The following is a 17,760-nucleotide window of genomic DNA, read 5'->3' on the forward strand; positions in this document are numbered from 1 at the left end:
GGTTGGGATGGAAGTCAGCTCCTACATACATGTACAAGGGCGTGGTTCTCAGCCAAGGAGTGGAGAAAAGCTCAACGTCAGCCTGGAGTGTTTCCGCCCAGTTTCGAACTGGGGACCTTTCGCGTGTGAGGCAAACGTGATGACCACTACACCACGGAAACGGCGGCTTGTTTAGCATTGGGCATATGGCCCTCTGCTCTTTGCAGATGATCTTGGTCTGACGGCTTCATCAGGAGTTGACTTTGATCACAATGAAAGAGTTTGAAGACATTTGTAAAGAGGTTGGGATGGAAGTCAGCTCCTACATACATGTACGAGACCGTGGTTCTCAGCCAAGGAGTGGAGAAATTCTCAACGTTGGCCCGGAGTGATGTTCATCCCCAATAATACAGAATTATAGTGCATACCTCCTCTTAACCCCGGCCAGATACCTGCCAATTAAATATACTCAAGGAGTCCTCGTTAGTATAGTGGACAGTATCTCTGCTTGTCACGCAGAAGACCAGGGTTCGATTCCCTGACGGGGAGTTTCTTGTTAATAAGCCACGAATAAATCTGTTGGCTTCATCAGAGAGTTGAATTTTGCAGAAACTAGACGAGTGGTCTTTAATGACCAATCGAGAGAAGATATTCCGCTGCAGAGTAAACCAAAAAAAAAACGATATTGTTTCCGCCCAGTTTCGAACTGGGGACCTTTCGCGTGTGAGGCGAACGTGATGACCACTACACCACGGAAACGGCGGCTTGTTTGGCATTGGGCATATGGCCCTCTGCTCTTTGCAGATGATCTTGGTCTGACGGCTTCATCAGGAGTTGACTTTGATCACAATGAAAGAGTTTGAAGACATTTGTAAAGAGGTTGGGATGGAAGTCAGCTCCTACATACATGTACGAGACCGTGGTTCTCAGCCAAGGAGTGGAGAAATTCTCAACGTTGGCCCGGAGTGATGTTCATCCCCAATAATACAGAATTATAGTGCATACCTCCTCTTAACCCCGGCCAGATACCTGCCAATTAAATATACTGAAGGAGTCCTCGTTAGTATAGTGGACAGTATCTCTGCTTGTCACGCAGAAGACCAGGGTTCGATTCCCTGACGGGGAGTTTCTTGTTAATAAGCCACGAATAAATCTGTTGGCTTCATCAGAGAGTTGAATTTTGCAGAAACTAGACGAGTGGTCTTTAATGACCAATCGAGAGAAGATATTCCGCTGCAGAGTAAACCAAAAAAAAAACGATATTGTTTCCGCCCAGTTTCGAACTGGGGACCTTTCGCGTGTGAGGCGAACGTGATGACCACTACACCACGGAAACGGCGGCTTGTTTGGCATTGGGCATATGGCCCTCTGCTCTTTGCAGATGATCTTGGTCTGACGGCTTCATCAGGAGTTGACTTTGATCACAATGAAAGAGTTTGAAGACATTTGTAAAGAGGTTGGGATGGAAGTCAGCTCCTACATACATGTACAAGGGCGTGGTTCTCAGCCAAGGAGTGGAGAAAAGCTCAACGTCAGCCTGGAGTGTTTCCGCCCAGTTTCGAACTGGGGACCTTTCGCGTGTGAGGCAAACGTGATGACCACTACACCACGGAAACGGCGGCTTGTTTAGCATTGGGCATATGGCCCTCTGCTCTTTGCAGATGATCTTGGTCTGACGGCTTCATCAGGAGTTGACTTTGATCACAATGAAAGAGTTTGAAGACATTTGTAAAGAGGTTGGGATGGAAGTCAGCTCCTACATACATGTACGAGACCGTGGTTCTCAGCCAAGGAGTGGAGAAATTCTCAACGTTGGCCCGGAGTGATGTTCATCCCCAATAATACAGAATTATAGTGCATACCTCCTCTTAACCCCGGCCAGATACCTGCCAATTAAATATACTCAAGGAGTCCTCGTTAGTATAGTGGACAGTATCTCTGCTTGTCACGCAGAAGACCAGGGTTCGATTCCCTGACGGGGAGTTTCTTGTTAATAAGCCACGAATAAATCTGTTGGCTTCATCAGAGAGTTGAATTTTGCAGAAACTAGACGAGTGGTCTTTAATGACCAATCGAGAGAAGATATTCCGCTGCAGAGTAAACCAAAAAAAAAACGATATTGTTTCCGCCCAGTTTCGAACTGGGGACCTTTCGCGTGTGAGGCGAACGTGATGACCACTACACCACGGAAACGGCGGCTTGTTTGGCATTGGGCATATGGCCCTCTGCTCTTTGCAGATGATCTTGGTCTGACGGCTTCATCAGGAGTTGACTTTGATCACAATGAAAGAGTTTGAAGACATTTGTAAAGAGGTTGGGATGGAAGTCAGCTCCTACATACATGTACGAGACCGTGGTTCTCAGCCAAGGAGTGGAGAAATTCTCAACGTTGGCCCGGAGTGATGTTCATCCCCAATAATACAGAATTATAGTGCATACCTCCTCTTAACCCCGGCCAGATACCTGCCAATTAAATATACTGAAGGAGTCCTCGTTAGTATAGTGGACAGTATCTCTGCTTGTCACGCAGAAGACCAGGGTTCGATTCCCTGACGGGGAGTTTCTTGTTAATAAGCCACGAATAAATCTGTTGGCTTCATCAGAGAGTTGAATTTTGCAGAAACTAGACGAGTGGTCTTTAATGACCAATCGAGAGAAGATATTCCGCTGCAGAGTAAACCAAAAAAAAAACGATATTGTTTCCGCCCAGTTTCGAACTGGGGACCTTTCGCGTGTGAGGCGAACGTGATGACCACTACACCACGGAAACGGCGGCTTGTTTGGCATTGGGCATATGGCCCTCTGCTCTTTGCAGATGATCTTGGTCTGACGGCTTCATCAGGAGTTGACTTTGATCACAATGAAAGACTTTGAAGACATTTGTAAAGAGGTTGGGATGGAAGTCAGCTCCTACATACATGTACAAGGGCGTGGTTCTCAGCCAAGGAGTGGAGAAAAGCTCAACGTCAGCCTGGAGTGTTTCCGCCCAGTTTCGAACTGGGGACCTTTCGCGTGTGAGGCGAACGTGATGACCACTACACCACGGAAACGGCGGCTTGTTTGGCATTGGGCATATGGCCCTCTGCTCTTTGCAGATGATCTTGGTCTGACGGCTTCATCAGGAGTTGACTTTGATCACAATGAAAGAGTTTGAAGACATTTGTAAAGAGGTTGGGATGGAAGTCAGCTCCTACATACATGTACGAGACCGTGGTTCTCAGCCAAGGAGTGGAGAAATTCTCAACGTTGGCCCGGAGTGATGTTCATCCCCAATAATACAGAATTATAGTGCATACCTCCTCTTAACCCCGGCCAGATACCTGCCAATTAAATATACTCAAGGAGTCCTCGTTAGTATAGTGGACAGTATCTCTGCTTGTCACGCAGAAGACCAGGGTTCGATTCCCTGACGGGGAGTTTCTTGTTAATAAGCCACGAATAAATCTGTTGGCTTCATCAGAGAGTTGAATTTTGCAGAAACTAGACGAGTGGTCTTTAATGACCAATCAAAAGAAGATATTCCGCTGCAGAGTAAACCAAAAAAAAAACGATATTGTTTCCGCCCAGTTTCGAACTGGGGACCTTTCGCGTGTGAGGCGAACGTGATGACCACTACACCACGGAAACGGAGGCTTGTTTGGCATTGGGCATATGGCCCTCTGCTCTTTGCAGATGATCTTGGTCTGACGGCTTCATCAGGAGTTGACTTTGATCACAATGAAAGAGTTTGAAGACATTTGTAAAGAGGTTGGGATGGAAGTCAGCTCCTACATACATGTACAAGGGCGTGGTTCTCAGCCAAGGAGTGGAGAAAAGCTCAACGTCAGCCTGGAGTGTTTCCGCCCAGTTTCGAACTGGGGACCTTTCGCGTGTGAGGCAAACGTGATGACCACTACACCACGGAAACGGCGGCTTGTTTAGCATTGGGCATATGGCCCTCTGCTCTTTGCAGATGATCTTGGTCTGACGGCTTCATCAGGAGTTGACTTTGATCACAATGAAAGAGTTTGAAGACATTTGTAAAGAGGTTGGGATGGAAGTCAGCTCCTACATACATGTACGAGACCGTGGTTCTCAGCCAAGGAGTGGAGAAATTCTCAACGTTGGCCCGGAGTGATGTTCATCCCCAATAATACAGAATTATAGTGCATACCTCCTCTTAACCCCGGCCAGATACCTGCCAATTAAATATACTCAAGGAGTCCTCGTTAGTATAGTGGACAGTATCTCTGCTTGTCACGCAGAAGACCAGGGTTCGGTTCCCTGACGGGGAGTTTCTTGTTAATAAGCCACGAATAAATCTGTTGGCTTCATCAGAGAGTTGAATTTTGCAGAAACTAGACGAGTGGTCTTTAATGACCAATCGAGAGAAGATATTCCGCTGCAGAGTAAACCAAAAAAAAAACGATATTGTTTCCGCCCAGTTTCGAACTGGGGACCTTTCGCGTGTGAGGCGAACGTGATGACCACTACACCACGGAAACGGCGGCTTGTTTGGCATTGGGCATATGGCCCTCTGCTCTTTGCAGATGATCTTGGTCTGACGGCTTCATCAGGAGTTGACTTTGATCACAATGAAAGAGTTTGAAGACATTTGTAAAGAGGTTGGGATGGAAGTCAGCTCCTACATACATGTACGAGACCGTGGTTCTCAGCCAAGGAGTGGAGAAATTCTCAACGTTGGCCCGGAGTGATGTTCATCCCCAATAATACAGAATTATAGTGCATACCTCCTCTTAACCCCGGCCAGATACCTGCCAATTAAATATACTCAAGGAGTCCTCGTTAGTATAGTGGACAGTATCTCTGCTTGTCACGCAGAAGACCAGGGTTCGATTCCCTGACGGGGAGTTTCTTGTTAATAAGCCACGAATAAATCTGTTGGCTTCATCAGAGAGTTGAATTTTGCAGAAACTAGACGAGTGGTCTTTAATGACCAATCGAGAGAAGATATTCCGCTGCAGAGTAAACCAAAAAAAAAACGATATTGTTTCCGCCCAGTTTCGAACTGGGGACCTTTCGCGTGTGAGGCGAACGTGATGACCACTACACCACGGAAACGGAGGCTTGTTTGGCATTGGGCATATGGCCCTCTGCTCTTTGCAGATGATCTTGGTCTGACGGCTTCATCAGGAGTTGACTTTGATCACAATGAAAGAGTTTGAAGACATTTGTAAAGAGGTTGGGATGGAAGTCAGCTCCTACATACATGTACAAGGGCGTGGTTCTCAGCCAAGGAGTGGAGAAATTCTCAACGTTGGCCCGGAGTGATGTTCATCCCCAATAATACAGAATTATAGTGCATACCTCCTCTTAACCCCGGCCAGATACCTGCCAATTAAATATACTGAAGGAGTCCTCGTTAGTATAGTGGACAGTATCTCTGCTTGTCACGCAGAAGACCAGGGTTCGATTCCCTGACGGGGAGTTTCTTGTTAATAAGCCACGAATAAATCTGTTGGCTTCATCAGAGAGTTGAATTTTGCAGAAACTAGACGAGTGGTCTTTAATGACCAATCGAGAGAAGATATTCCGCTGCAGAGTAAACCAAAAAAAAAACGATATTGTTTCCGCCCAGTTTCGAACTGGGGACCTTTCGCGTGTGAGGCGAACGTGATGACCACTACACCACGGAAACGGCGGCTTGTTTGGCATTGGGCATATGGCCCTCTGCTCTTTGCAGATGATCTTGGTCTGACGGCTTCATCAGGAGTTGACTTTGATCACAATGAAAGACTTTGAAGACATTTGTAAAGAGGTTGGGATGGAAGTCAGCTCCTACATACATGTACAAGGGCGTGGTTCTCAGCCAAGGAGTGGAGAAAAGCTCAACGTCAGCCTGGAGTGTTTCCGCCCAGTTTCGAACTGGGGACCTTTCGCGTGTGAGGCGAACGTGATGACCACTACACCACGGAAACGGCGGCTTGTTTGGCATTGGGCATATGGCCCTCTGCTCTTTGCAGATGATCTTGGTCTGACGGCTTCATCAGGAGTTGACTTTGATCACAATGAAAGAGTTTGAAGACATTTGTAAAGAGGTTGGGATGGAAGTCAGCTCCTACATACATGTACGAGACCGTGGTTCTCAGCCAAGGAGTGGAGAAATTCTCAACGTTGGCCCGGAGTGATGTTCATCCCCAATAATACAGAATTATAGTGCATACCTCCTCTTAACCCCGGCCAGATACCTGCCAATTAAATATACTCAAGGAGTCCTCGTTAGTATAGTGGACAGTATCTCTGCTTGTCACGCAGAAGACCAGGGTTCGATTCCCTGACGGGGAGTTTCTTGTTAATAAGCCACGAATAAATCTGTTGGCTTCATCAGAGAGTTGAATTTTGCAGAAACTAGACGAGTGGTCTTTAATGACCAATCGAGAGAAGATATTCCGCTGCAGAGTAAACCAAAAAAAAAACGATATTGTTTCCGCCCAGTTTCGAACTGGGGACCTTTCGCGTGTGAGGCGAACGTGATGACCACTACACCACGGAAACGGAGGCTTGTTTGGCATTGGGCATATGGCCCTCTGCTCTTTGCAGATGATCTTGGTCTGACGGCTTCATCAGGAGTTGACTTTGATCACAATGAAAGAGTTTGAAGACATTTGTAAAGAGGTTGGGATGGAAGTCAGCTCCTACATACATGTACAAGGGCGTGGTTCTCAGCCAAGGAGTGGAGAAAAGCTCAACGTCAGCCTGGAGTGTTTCCGCCCAGTTTCGAACTGGGGACCTTTCGCGTGTGAGGCAAACGTGATGACCACTACACCACGGAAACGGCGGCTTGTTTAGCATTGGGCATATGGCCCTCTGCTCTTTGCAGATGATCTTGGTCTGACGGCTTCATCAGGAGTTGACTTTGATCACAATGAAAGAGTTTGAAGACATTTGTAAAGAGGTTGGGATGGAAGTCAGCTCCTACATACATGTACGAGACCGTGGTTCTCAGCCAAGGAGTGGAGAAATTCTCAACGTTGGCCCGGAGTGATGTTCATCCCCAATAATACAGAATTATAGTGCATACCTCCTCTTAACCCCGGCCAGATACCTGCCAATTAAATATACTCAAGGAGTCCTCGTTAGTATAGTGGACAGTATCTCTGCTTGTCACGCAGAAGACCAGGGTTCGATTCCCTGACGGGGAGTTTCTTGTTAATAAGCCACGAATAAATCTGTTGGCTTCATCAGAGAGTTGAATCTTGCAGAAACTAGACGAGTGGTCTTTAATGACCAAATCGAGAGAAGATATTCCGCTGCAGAGTAAACCAAAAAAAACCCGATATTGTTTCCGCCCAGTTTCGAACTGGGGGCCTTCCGCGTGTGAGGCGAACGTGATGACCACTACACCACGGAAACGGCGGCTTGCTTTGCATTGGGCATATGGCCCTCTGCTCTTTGCAGATGATCTTGGTCTGACGGCTTCATCAGGAGTTGACTTTGATCACAATGAAAGAGTTTGAAGACATTTGTAAAGAGGTTGGGATGGAAGTCAGCTCCTACATACATGTACGAGACCGTGGTTCTCAGCCAAGGAGTGGAGAAATTCTCAACGTTGGCCCGGAGTGATGTTCATCCCCAATAATACAGAATTATAGTGCATACCTCCTCTTAACCCCGGCCAGATACCTGCCAATTAAATATACTCAAGGAGTCCTCGTTAGTATAGTGGACCGTATCTCTGCTTGTCACGCAAAAGACCAGGGTTCGATTCCCTGACGGGGAGTTTCTTGTTAATAAGCCACGAATAAATCTGTTGGCTTCATCAGAGAGTTGAATTTTGCAGAAACTAGACGAGTGGTCTTTAATGACCAATCGAGAGAAGATATTCCGCTGCAGAGTAAACCAAAAAAAAAACGATATTGTTTCCGCCCAGTTTCGAACTGGGGACCTTTCGCGTGTGAGGCGAACGTGATGACCACTACACCACGGAAACGGCGGCTTGTTTGGCATTGGGCATATGGCCCTCTGCTCTTTGCAGATGATCTTGGTCTGACGGCTTCATCAGGAGTTGACTTTGATCACAATGAAAGACTTTGAAGACATTTGTAAAGAGGTTGGGATGGAAGTCAGCTCCTACATACATGTACAAGGGCGTGGTTCTCAGCCAAGGAGTGGAGAAAAGCTCAACGTCAGCCTGGAGTGTTTCCGCCCAGTTTCGAACTGGGGACCTTTCGCGTGTGAGGCGAACGTGATGACCACTACACCACGGAAACGGCGGCTTGTTTGGCATTGGGCATATGGCCCTCTGCTCTTTGCAGATGATCTTGGTCTGACGGCTTCATCAGGAGTTGACTTTGATCACAATGAAAGAGTTTGAAGACATTTGTAAAGAGGTTGGGATGGAAGTCAGCTCCTACACACATGTACGAGACCGTGGTTCTCAGCCAAGGAGTGGAGAAATTCTCAACGTTGGCCCGGAGTGATGTTCATCCCCAATAATACAGAATTATAGTGCATACCTCCTCTTAACCCCGGACAGATACCTGCCAATTAAATATACTCAAGGAGTCCTCGTTAGTATAGTGGACAGTATCTCTGCTTGTCACGCAGAAGACCAGGGTTCGATTCCCTGACGGGGAGTTTCTTGTTAATAAGCCACGAATAAATCTGTTGGCTTCATCAGAGAGTTGAATTTTGCAGAAACTAGACGAGTGGTCTTTAATGACCAATCGAGAGAAGATATTCCGCTGCAGAGTAAACCAAAAAAAAAACGATATTATTTCCGCCCAGTTTCGAACTGGGGACCTTTCGCGTGTGAGGCGAACGTGATGACCACTACACCACGGAAACGGCGGCTTGTTTGGCATTGGGCATATGGCCCTCTGCTCTTTGCAGATGATCTTGGTCTGACGGCTTCATCAGGAGTTGACTTTGATCACAATGAAAGAGTTTGAAGACATTTGTAAAGAGGTTGGGATGGAAGTCAGCTCCTACATACATGTACGAGACCGTGGTTCTCAGCCAAGGAGTGGAGAAATTCTCAACGTTGGCCCGGAGTGATGTTCATCCCCAATAATACAGAATTATAGTGCATACCTCCTCTTAACCCCGGCCAGATACCTGCCAATTAAATATACTGAAGGAGTCCTCGTTAGTATAGTGGACAGTATCTCTGCTTGTCACGCAGAAGACCAGGGTTCGATTCCCTGACGGGGAGTTTCTTGTTAATAAGCCACGAATAAATCTGTTGGCTTCATCAGAGAGTTGAATTTTGCAGAAACTAGACGAGTGGTCTTTAATGACCAATCGAGAGAAGATATTCCGCTGCAGAGTAAACCAAAAAAAAAACGATATTGTTTCCGCCCAGTTTCGAACTGGGGACCTTTCGCGTGTGAGGCGAACGTGATGACCACTACACCACGGAAACGGCGGCTTGTTTGGCATTGGGCATATGGCCCTCTGCTCTTTGCAGATGATCTTGGTCTGACGGCTTCATCAGGAGTTGACTTTGATCACAATGAAAGAGTTTGAAGACATTTGTAAAGAGGTTGGGATGGAAGTCAGCTCCTACATACATGTACGAGACCGTGGTTCTCAGCCAAGGAGTGGAGAAATTCTCAACGTTGGCCCGGAGTGATGTTCATCCCCAATAATACAGAATTATAGTGCATACCTCCTCTTAACCCCGGCCAGATACCTGCCAATTAAATATACTGAAGGAGTCCTCGTTAGTATAGTGGACAGTATCTCTGCTTGTCACGCAGAAGACCAGGGTTCGATTCCCTGACGGGGAGTTTCTTGTTAATAAGCCACGAATAAATCTGTTGGCTTCATCAGAGAGTTGAATCTTGCAGAAACTAGACGAGTGGTCTTTAATGACCAAATCGAGAGAAGATATTCCGCTGCAGAGTAAACCAAAAAAAACCCGATATTGTTTCCGCCCAGTTTCGAACTGGGGGCCTTCCGCGTGTGAGGCGAACGTGATGACCACTACACCACGGAAACGGCGGCTTGCTTTGCATTGGGCATATGGCCCTCTGCTCTTTGCAGATGATCTTGGTCTGACGGCTTCATCAGGAGTTGACTTTGATCACAATGAAAGAGTTTGAAGACATTTGTAAAGAGGTTGGGATGGAAGTCAGCTCCTACATACATGTACGAGACCGTGGTTCTCAGCCAAGGAGTGGAGAAATTCTCAACGTTGGCCCGGAGTGATGTTCATCCCCAATAATACAGAATTATAGTGCATACCTCCTCTTAACCCCGGCCAGATACCTGCCAATTAAATATACTGAAGGAGTCCTTGTTAGTATAGTGGACAGTATCTCTGCTTGTCACGCAGAAGACCAGGGTTCGATTCCCTGACGGGGAGTTTCTTGTTAATAAGCCACGAATAAATCTGTTGGCTTCATCAGGGAGTTGAATTCTGCAGAAACTAGACGAGTGGTCTTTAATGACCAATCGAGAGAAGATATTCCGCTGCAGAGTAAACCAAAAAAAAAACGATATTGTTTCCGCCCAGTTTCGAACTGGGGACCTTTCGCGTGTGAGGCGAACGTGATGACCACTACACCGCGGAAACGGCGGCTTGTTTGGCATTGGGCATATGGCCCTCTGCTCTTTGCAGATGATCTTGGTCTGACGGCTTCATCAGGAGTTGACTTTGATCACAATGAAAGAGTTTGAAGACATTTGTAAAGAGGTTGGGATGGAAGTCAGCTCCTACATACATGTACGAGACCGTGGTTCTCAGCCAAGGAGTGGAGAAATTCTCAACGTTGGCCCGGAGTGATGTTCATCCCCAATAATACAGAATTATAGTGCATACCTCCTCTTAACCCCGGCCAGATACCTGCCAATTAAATATACTGAAGGAGTCCTCGTTAGTATAGTGGACAGTATCTCTGCTTGTCACGCAGAAGACCAGGGTTCGATTCCCTGACGGGGAGTTTCTTGTTAATAAGCCACGAATAAATCTGTTGGCTTCATCAGAGAGTTGAATTTTGCAGAAACTAGACGAGTGGTCTTTAATGACCAATCGAGAGAAGATATTCCGCTGCAGAGTAAACCAAAAAAAAAACGATATTGTTTCCGCCCAGTTTCGAACTGGGGACCTTTCGCGTGTGAGGCGAACGTGATGACCACTACACCACGGAAACGGCGGCTTGTTTGGCATTGGGCATATGGCCCTCTGCTCTTTGCAGATGATCTTGGTCTGACGGCTTCATCAGGAGTTGACTTTGATCACAATGAAAGAGTTTGAAGACATTTGTAAAGAGGTTGGGATGGAAGTCAGCTCCTACATACATGTACGAGACCGTGGTTCTCAGCCAAGGAGTGGAGAAATTCTCAACGTTGGCCCGGAGTGATGTTCATCCCCAATAATACAGAATTATAGTGCATACCTCCTCTTAACCCCGGCCAGATACCTGCCAATTAAATATGCTGAAGGAGTCCTCGTTAGTATAGTGGACAGTATCTCTGCTTGTCACGCAGAAGACCAGGGTTCGATTCCCTGACGGGGAGTTTCTTGTTAATAAGCCACGAATAAATCTGTTGGCTTCATCAGAGAGTTGAATTTTGCAGAAACTAGACGAGTGGTCTTTAATGACCAATCGAGAGAAGATATTCCGCTGCAGAGTAAACCAAAAAAAAAACGATATTGTTTCCGCCCAGTTTCGAACTGGGGACCTTTCGCGTGTGAGGCGAACGTGATGACCACTACACCACGGAAACGGCGGCTTGTTTGGCATTGGGCATATGGCCCTCTGCTCTTTGCAGATGATCTTGGTCTGACGGCTTCATCAGGAGTTGACTTTGATCACAATGAAAGAGTTTGAAGACATTTGTAAAGAGGTTGGGATGGAAGTCAGCTCCTACATACATGTACGAGACCGTGGTTCTCAGCCAAGGAGTGGAGAAATTCTCAACGTTGGCCCGGAGTGATGTTCATCCCCAATAATACAGAATTATAGTGCATACCTCCTCTTAACCCCGGACAGATACCTGCCAATTAAATATACTGAAGGAGTCCTCGTTAGTATAGTGGACAGTATCTCTGCTTGTCACGCAGAAGACCAGGGTTCGATTCCCTGACGGGGAGTTTCTTGTTAATAAGCCACGAATAAATCTGTTGGCTTCATCAGAGAGTTGAATTTTGCAGAAACTAGACGAGTGGTCTTTAATGACCAATCGAGAGAAGATATTCCGCTGCAGAGTAAACCAAAAAAAAAACGATATTGTTTCCGCCCAGTTTCGAACTGGGGACCTTTCGCGTGTGAGGCGAACGTGATGACCACTACACCACGGAAACGGCGGCTTGTTTGGCATTGGGCATATGGCCCTCTGCTCTTTGCAGATGATCTTGGTCTGACGGCTTCATCAGGAGTTGACTTTGATCACAATGAAAGAGTTTGAAGACATTTGTAAAGAGGTTGGGATGGAAGTCAGCTCCTACATACATGTACGAGACCGTGGTTCTCAGCCAAGGAGTGGAGAAATTCTCAACGTTGGCCCGGAGTGATGTTCATCCCCAATAATACAGAATTATAGTGCATACCTCCTCTTAACCCCGGCCAGATACCTGCCAATTAAATATACTGAAGGAGTCCTCGTTAGTATAGTGGACAGTATCTCTGCTTGTCACGCAGAAGACCAGGGTTCGATTCCCTGACGGGGAGTTTCTTGTTAATAAGCCACGAATAAATCTGTTGGCTTCATCAGAGAGTTGAATCTTGCAGAAACTAGACGAGTGGTCTTTAATGACCAAATCGAGAGAAGATATTCCGCTGCAGAGTAAACCAAAAAAAACCCGATATTGTTTCCGCCCAGTTTCGAACTGGGGGCCTTCCGCGTGTGAGGCGAACGTGATGACCACTACACCACGGAAACGGCGGCTTGCTTTGCATTGGGCATATGGCCCTCTGCTCTTTGCAGATGATCTTGGTCTGACGGCTTCATCAGGAGTTGACTTTGATCACAATGAAAGAGTTTGAAGACATTTGTAAAGAGGTTGGGATGGAAGTCAGCTCCTACATACATGTACGAGACCGTGGTTCTCAGCCAAGGAGTGGAGAAATTCTCAACGTTGGCCCGGAGTGATGTTCATCCCCAATAATACAGAATTATAGTGCATACCTCCTCTTAACCCCGGCCAGATACCTGCCAATTAAATATACTGAAGGAGTCCTTGTTAGTATAGTGGACAGTATCTCTGCTTGTCACGCAGAAGACCAGGGTTCGATTCCCTGACGGGGAGTTTCTTGTTAATAAGCCACGAATAAATCTGTTGGCTTCATCAGGGAGTTGAATTCTGCAGAAACTAGACGAGTGGTCTTTAATGACCAATCGAGAGAAGATATTCCGCTGCAGAGTAAACCAAAAAAAAAACGATATTGTTTCCGCCCAGTTTCGAACTGGGGACCTTTCGCGTGTGAGGCGAACGTGATGACCACTACACCACGGAAACGGCGGCTTGTTTGGCATTGGGCATATGGCCCTCTGCTCTTTGCAGATGATCTTGGTCTGACGGCTTCATCAGGAGTTGACTTTGATCACAATGAAAGAGTTTGAAGACATTTGTAAAGAGGTTGGGATGGAAGTCAGCTCCTACATACATGTACGAGACCGTGGTTCTCAGCCAAGGAGTGGAGAAATTCTCAACGTTGGCCCGGAGTGATGTTCATCCCCAATAATACAGAATTATAGTGCATACCTCCTCTTAACCCCGGCCAGATACCTGCCAATTAAATATACTGAAGGAGTCCTCGTTAGTATAGTGGACAGTATCTCTGCTTGTCACGCAGAAGACCAGGGTTCGATTCCCTGACGGGGAGTTTCTTGTTAATAAGCCACGAATAAATCTGTTGGCTTCATCAGAGAGTTGAATTTTGCAGAAACTAGACGAGTGGTCTTTAATGACCAATCGAGAGAAGATATTCCGCTGCAGAGTAAACCAAAAAAAAAACGATATTGTTTCCGCCCAGTTTCGAACTGGGGACCTTTCGCGTGTGAGGCGAACGTGATGACCACTACACCACGGAAACGGCGGCTTGTTTGGCATTGGGCATATGGCCCTCTGCTCTTTGCAGATGATCTTGGTCTGACGGCTTCATCAGGAGTTGACTTTGATCACAATGAAAGAGTTTGAAGACATTTGTAAAGAGGTTGGGATGGAAGTCAGCTCCTACATACATGTACGAGACCGTGGTTCTCAGCCAAGGAGTGGAGAAATTCTCAACGTTGGCCCGGAGTGATGTTCATCCCCAATAATACAGAATTATAGTGCATACCTCCTCTTAACCCCGGCCAGATACCTGCCAATTAAATATACTGAAGGAGTCCTCGTTAGTATAGTGGACAGTATCTCTGCTTGTCACGCAGAAGACCAGGGTTCGATTCCCTGACGGGGAGTTTCTTGTTAATAAGCCACGAATAAATCTGTTGGCTTCATCAGAGAGTTGAATTTTGCAGAAACTAGACGAGTGGTCTTTAATGACCAATCGAGAGAAGATATTCCGCTGCAGAGTAAACCAAAAAAAAAACGATATTGTTTCCGCCCAGTTTCGAACTGGGGACCTTTCGCGTGTGAGGCGAACGTGATGACCACTACACCACGGAAACGGCGGCTTGTTTGGCATTGGGCATATGGCCCTCTGCTCTTTGCAGATGATCTTGGTCTGACGGCTTCATCAGGAGTTGACTTTGATCACAATGAAAGAGTTTGAAGACATTTGTAAAGAGGTTGGGATGGAAGTCAGCTCCTACATACATGTACGAGACCGTGGTTCTCAGCCAAGGAGTGGAGAAATTCTCAACGTTGGCCCGGAGTGATGTTCATCCCCAATAATACAGAATTATAGTGCATACCTCCTCTTAACCCCGGCCAGATACCTGCCAATTAAATATACTGAAGGAGTCCTCGTTAGTATAGTGGACAGTATCTCTGCTTGTCACGCAGAAGACCAGGGTTCGATTCCCTGACGGGGAGTTTCTTGTTAATAAGCCACGAATAAATCTGTTGGCTTCATCAGAGAGTTGAATCTTGCAGAAACTAGACGAGTGGTCTTTAATGACCAAATCGAGAGAAGATATTCCGCTGCAGAGTAAACCAAAAAAAACCCGATATTGTTTCCGCCCAGTTTCGAACTGGGGGCCTTCCGCGTGTGAGGCGAACGTGATGACCACTACACCACGGAAACGGCGGCTTGCTTTGCATTGGGCATATGGCCCTCTGCTCTTTGCAGATGATCTTGGTCTGACGGCTTCATCAGGAGTTGACTTTGATCACAATGAAAGAGTTTGAAGACATTTGTAAAGAGGTTGGGATGGAAGTCAGCTCCTACATACATGTACGAGACCGTGGTTCTCAGCCAAGGAGTGGAGAAATTCTCAACGTTGGCCCGGAGTGATGTTCATCCCCAATAATACAGAATTATAGTGCATACCTCCTCTTAACCCCGGCCAGATACCTGCCAATTAAATATACTGAAGGAATCCTTGTTAGTATAGTGGACAGTATCTCTGCTTGTCACGCAGAAGACCAGGGTTCGATTCCCTGACGGGGAGTTTCTTGTTAATAAGCCACGAATAAATCTGTTGGCTTCATCAGGGAGTTGAATTCTGCAGAAACTAGACGAGTGGTCTTTAATGACCAATCGAGAGAAGATATTCCGCTGCAGAGTAAACCAAAAAAAAAACGATATTGTTTCCGCCCAGTTTCGAACTGGGGGCCTTCCGCGTGTGAGGCGAACGTGATGACCACTACACCACGGAAACGGCGGCTTGCTTTGCATTGGGCATATGGCCCTCTGCTCTTTGCAGATGATCTTGGTCTGACGGCTTCATCAGGAGTTGACTTTGATCACAATGAAAGAGTTTGAAGACATTTGTAAAGAGGTTGGGATGGAAGTCAGCTCCTACATACATGTACGAGACCGTGGTTCTCAGCCAAGGAGTGGAGAAATTCTCAACGTTGGCCCGGAGTGATGTTCATCCCCAATAATACAGAATTATAGTGCATACCTCCTCTTAACCCCGGCCAGATACCTGCCAATTAAATATACTGAAGGAGTCCTTGTTAGTATAGTGGACAGTATCTCTGCTTGTCACGCAGAAGACCAGGGTTCGATTCCCTGACGGGGAGTTTCTTGTTAATAAGCCACGAATAAATCTGTTGGCTTCATCAGGGAGTTGAATTCTGCAGAAACTAGACGAGTGGTCTTTAATGACCAATCGAGAGAAGATATTCCGCTGCAGAGTAAACCAAAAAAAAAACGATATTGTTTCCGCCCAGTTTCGAACTGGGGACCTTTCGCGTGTGAGGCGAACGTGATGACCACTACACCACGGAAACGGCGGCTTGTTTGGCATTGGGCATATGGCCCTCTGCTCTTTGCAGATGATCTTGGTCTGACGGCTTCATCAGGAGTTGACTTTGATCACAATGAAAGAGTTTGAAGACATTTGTAAAGAGGTTGGGATGGAGGTCAGCTCCTACATACATGTACGAGACCGTGGTTCTCAGCCAAGGAGTGGAGAAATTCTCAACGTTGGCCCGGAGTGATGTTCATCCCCAATAATACAGAATTATAGTGCATACCTCCTCTTAACCCCGGCCAGATACCTGCCAATTAAATATACTGAAGGAGTCCTCGTTAGTATAGTGGACAGTATCTCTGCTTGTCACGCAGAAGACCAGGGTTCGATTCCCTGACGGGGAGTTTCTTGTTAATAAGCCACGAATAAATCTGTTGGCTTCATCAGAGAGTTGAATTTTGCAGAAACTAGACGAGTGGTCTTTAATGACCAATCGAGAGAAGATATTCCGCTGCAGAGTAAACCAAAAAAAAAACGATATTGTTTCCGCCCAGTTTCGAACTGGGGACCTTTCGCGTGTGAGGCGAACGTGATGACCACTACACCACGGAAACGGCGGCTTGTTTGGCATTGGGCATATGGCCCTCTGCTCTTTGCAGATGATCTTGGTCTGACGGCTTCATCAGGAGTTGACTTTGATCACAATGAAAGAGTTTGAAGACATTTGTAAAGAGGTTGGGATGGAAGTCAGCTCCTACATACATGTACGAGACCGTGGTTCTCAGCCAAGGAGTGGAGAAATTCTCAACGTTGGCCCGGAGTGATGTTCATCCCCAATAATACAGAATTATAGTGCATACCTCCTCTTAACCCCGGCCAGATACCTGCCAATTAAATATACTGAAGGAGTCCTCGTTAGTATAGTGGACAGTATCTCTGCTTGTCACGCAGAAGACCAGGGTTCGATTCCCTGACGGGGAGTTTCTTGTTAATAAGCCACGAATAAATCTGTTGGCTTCATCAGAGAGTTGAATCTTGCAGAAACTAGACGAGTGGTCTTTAATGACCAAATCGAGAGAAGATATTCCGCTGCAGAGTAAACCAAAAAAAACCCGATATTGTTTCCGCCCAGTTTCGAACTGGGGGCCTTCCGCGTGTGAGGCGAACGTGATGACCACTACACCACGGAAACGGCGGCTTGCTTTGCATTGGGCATATGGCCCTCTGCTCTTTGCAGATGATCTTGGTCTGACGGCTTCATCAGGAGTTGACTTTGATCACAATGAAAGAGTTTGAAGACATTTGTAAAGAGGTTGGGATGGAAGTCAGCTCCTACATACATGTACGAGACCGTGGTTCTCAGCCAAGGAGTGGAGAAATTCTCAACGTTGGCCCGGAGTGATGTTCATCCCCAATAATACAGAATTATAGTGCATACCTCCTCTTAACCCCGGCCAGATACCTGCCAATTAAATATACTGAAGGAGTCCTCGTTAGTATAGTGGACAGTATCTCTGCTTGTCACGC

The 17,760-nt window shown here is 46.6% G+C and overlaps 22 non-coding genes across 22 annotated transcripts; all 22 read right to left on the minus strand.

Annotated features, from left to right (window-relative positions):
- Positions 1-665: 665 nt before the first annotated feature.
- trnav-cac (transfer RNA valine (anticodon CAC)) lies at positions 666-738 on the minus strand. The gene has a single exon. It is a non-coding gene; the product is annotated as a tRNA-Val (tRNA).
- Positions 739-1,242: 504 nt separating this feature from the next.
- Positions 1,243-1,315, minus strand: trnav-cac (transfer RNA valine (anticodon CAC)). Its single transcript has one exon. It is a non-coding gene; the product is annotated as a tRNA-Val (tRNA).
- A 784-nt stretch (positions 1,316-2,099) lies between these two features.
- Positions 2,100-2,172, minus strand: trnav-cac (transfer RNA valine (anticodon CAC)). The gene has a single exon. It is a non-coding gene; the product is annotated as a tRNA-Val (tRNA).
- Positions 2,173-2,676: 504 nt separating this feature from the next.
- trnav-cac (transfer RNA valine (anticodon CAC)) lies at positions 2,677-2,749 on the minus strand. The gene has a single exon. It is a non-coding gene; the product is annotated as a tRNA-Val (tRNA).
- Positions 2,750-2,956: 207 nt separating this feature from the next.
- On the minus strand, positions 2,957-3,029 carry trnav-cac (transfer RNA valine (anticodon CAC)). The gene has a single exon. It is a non-coding gene; the product is annotated as a tRNA-Val (tRNA).
- A 504-nt stretch (positions 3,030-3,533) lies between these two features.
- Positions 3,534-3,606, minus strand: trnav-cac (transfer RNA valine (anticodon CAC)). Its single transcript has one exon. It is a non-coding gene; the product is annotated as a tRNA-Val (tRNA).
- A 784-nt stretch (positions 3,607-4,390) lies between these two features.
- On the minus strand, positions 4,391-4,463 carry trnav-cac (transfer RNA valine (anticodon CAC)). The gene has a single exon. It is a non-coding gene; the product is annotated as a tRNA-Val (tRNA).
- Positions 4,464-4,967: 504 nt separating this feature from the next.
- On the minus strand, positions 4,968-5,040 carry trnav-cac (transfer RNA valine (anticodon CAC)). Its single transcript has one exon. It is a non-coding gene; the product is annotated as a tRNA-Val (tRNA).
- A 504-nt stretch (positions 5,041-5,544) lies between these two features.
- Positions 5,545-5,617, minus strand: trnav-cac (transfer RNA valine (anticodon CAC)). Its single transcript has one exon. It is a non-coding gene; the product is annotated as a tRNA-Val (tRNA).
- A 207-nt stretch (positions 5,618-5,824) lies between these two features.
- trnav-cac (transfer RNA valine (anticodon CAC)) lies at positions 5,825-5,897 on the minus strand. The gene has a single exon. It is a non-coding gene; the product is annotated as a tRNA-Val (tRNA).
- A 504-nt stretch (positions 5,898-6,401) lies between these two features.
- On the minus strand, positions 6,402-6,474 carry trnav-cac (transfer RNA valine (anticodon CAC)). Its single transcript has one exon. It is a non-coding gene; the product is annotated as a tRNA-Val (tRNA).
- Positions 6,475-7,836: 1,362 nt separating this feature from the next.
- Positions 7,837-7,909, minus strand: trnav-cac (transfer RNA valine (anticodon CAC)). Its single transcript has one exon. It is a non-coding gene; the product is annotated as a tRNA-Val (tRNA).
- A 207-nt stretch (positions 7,910-8,116) lies between these two features.
- On the minus strand, positions 8,117-8,189 carry trnav-cac (transfer RNA valine (anticodon CAC)). The gene has a single exon. It is a non-coding gene; the product is annotated as a tRNA-Val (tRNA).
- Positions 8,190-9,270: 1,081 nt separating this feature from the next.
- trnav-cac (transfer RNA valine (anticodon CAC)) lies at positions 9,271-9,343 on the minus strand. The gene has a single exon. It is a non-coding gene; the product is annotated as a tRNA-Val (tRNA).
- A 1,659-nt stretch (positions 9,344-11,002) lies between these two features.
- trnav-cac (transfer RNA valine (anticodon CAC)) lies at positions 11,003-11,075 on the minus strand. Its single transcript has one exon. It is a non-coding gene; the product is annotated as a tRNA-Val (tRNA).
- A 504-nt stretch (positions 11,076-11,579) lies between these two features.
- trnav-cac (transfer RNA valine (anticodon CAC)) lies at positions 11,580-11,652 on the minus strand. The gene has a single exon. It is a non-coding gene; the product is annotated as a tRNA-Val (tRNA).
- A 504-nt stretch (positions 11,653-12,156) lies between these two features.
- Positions 12,157-12,229, minus strand: trnav-cac (transfer RNA valine (anticodon CAC)). Its single transcript has one exon. It is a non-coding gene; the product is annotated as a tRNA-Val (tRNA).
- A 1,082-nt stretch (positions 12,230-13,311) lies between these two features.
- On the minus strand, positions 13,312-13,384 carry trnav-cac (transfer RNA valine (anticodon CAC)). Its single transcript has one exon. It is a non-coding gene; the product is annotated as a tRNA-Val (tRNA).
- Positions 13,385-13,888: 504 nt separating this feature from the next.
- Positions 13,889-13,961, minus strand: trnav-cac (transfer RNA valine (anticodon CAC)). Its single transcript has one exon. It is a non-coding gene; the product is annotated as a tRNA-Val (tRNA).
- Positions 13,962-14,465: 504 nt separating this feature from the next.
- trnav-cac (transfer RNA valine (anticodon CAC)) lies at positions 14,466-14,538 on the minus strand. The gene has a single exon. It is a non-coding gene; the product is annotated as a tRNA-Val (tRNA).
- Positions 14,539-16,197: 1,659 nt separating this feature from the next.
- Positions 16,198-16,270, minus strand: trnav-cac (transfer RNA valine (anticodon CAC)). The gene has a single exon. It is a non-coding gene; the product is annotated as a tRNA-Val (tRNA).
- Positions 16,271-16,774: 504 nt separating this feature from the next.
- Positions 16,775-16,847, minus strand: trnav-cac (transfer RNA valine (anticodon CAC)). The gene has a single exon. It is a non-coding gene; the product is annotated as a tRNA-Val (tRNA).
- Between the last annotated feature and the right edge of the window lie 913 nt (positions 16,848-17,760).

Source organism: Pungitius pungitius, unplaced genomic scaffold (assembly GCF_949316345.1).
Source record: "Pungitius pungitius unplaced genomic scaffold, fPunPun2.1 scaffold_25, whole genome shotgun sequence".
Classification (NCBI taxonomy): domain Eukaryota; kingdom Metazoa; phylum Chordata; class Actinopteri; order Perciformes; family Gasterosteidae; genus Pungitius; species Pungitius pungitius.